The sequence below is a fragment of the Macadamia integrifolia genome, chromosome 6, assembly GCF_013358625.1.
Source record: "Macadamia integrifolia cultivar HAES 741 chromosome 6, SCU_Mint_v3, whole genome shotgun sequence".
Lineage (NCBI taxonomy): Eukaryota > Viridiplantae > Streptophyta > Magnoliopsida > Proteales > Proteaceae > Macadamia > Macadamia integrifolia.
The window spans coordinates 18,541,826-18,543,294 of record NC_056562.1 but is presented as its reverse complement, the minus strand read 5'-3'; positions in this window follow the sequence as shown (position 1 = coordinate 18,543,294).

Sequence of the window (1,469 nt, the reverse complement as noted above, 5' to 3'; positions counted from 1 at the left end):
AAAGGAATTGGGAAAAGTAAAAAAAAAAAAAAGAAAGACGCAATTAAGAGTATAGCATAACGCCAGTACATCCCTAATGTAACATCCTGGCTTCATTAACTTTGTACAATATTGTTCTCTTTGGCCCATGAGCCTCAAGGCTTTAAAATGTGTTGTGCCATGTTAAGGAGGCTAGAGGTTATTGTTAGAGATATGCCCACATTCCTATAGTTAGTTTTGATGATCACAAACATATGAAGGTATTTCACAATTTGCCATCAAGTATTGTTTTGTAGAGACTTCATATCAAAGATAGAACTTGATGATTGAAAGGAAGACTCTAGTTGCATGATTGAAAAGTTGATGACTAGAAGACTTGAATAGTTGAAGATTAGAAGACTTGAAGAGTTCAAGACTTGAAGACCTCTAAATTAAGTTGTAATTTGCATACACTAATACGTACTACACTCATGCATTTTAGTGTTAAAAAAGACATAATAAAACAACCTAAGGCATTGGACACTTTTTGTGTGACTACTGGACAGTAAAAACACAAAACAGATACCAACCAGTAACTGCCGGATCAAAGTGGCAACTATCGCTTGATCTCTATGATGATTTTTTTTCATCAAAAAATGGAAACAGAAGCCATCTGACAACTGTCTGATTTAACCGGCAATTGACTCGGCTAGCCAGATCAATTCCAAATCAAATGACTGTGTTTTGATTAGCCCAAAGAGAATAACTGAAAACTTTCGATTGGAAGTGACAATTTCCAGTTCGCCTCCAAAGACCCCAACGGCTATATAACGGCTATATTTTGAGTCTAACGGCTAGTTTCATACAACTGGACTAGGAAGCAGCAACTGGCGATGGAGAAAATTTTTATCCGTTAGAAATTATTCTCCTTCCAAATTGGGTGATCTCATTACCCTAATTGAGCCTAGTCTCTGTCTATATAAATACCCACACTTGGGTAGTGTTTCATGTACCTCTCAAACATTCAATACTACACATCCAAGTGCATCAATTGAGGATTAGAGTGAAGAGAAGGAAGTTATATCTTTGAGTTCTAATCTTGCTAATTGAGCATATTTCAAAGAAGAACTCAACTCTCTCTACACAATTCTTCTCTATTATTTAGCATTCTACAAGCATTGAGAAGACAACAAGGTGCATTCTTATATATCATTGCATTTCATACATGGATCCCATGAGATAACTCAAAACTTTATTCCACTTCTTTCTTTTACACTTGTCTAGACTGTACTTAGGCTAGTGTAGGATTCTCTTGTCCTAATAAGATTGTAAAGGTGCTTCTCTATTTGTAAAAGAGATTGTTAGGTACTTCTCTACCTTAAAGGAGATTGTAAGGTATCTCTCTACCTGTAAAAGGGAATGTACGGATACTATTATCCTTAAAAAATTGTAAATGTTTTTCTTCCTACCTACTGTACTGAAAAGGAAAAATTAGTGGAATATCTTATAAG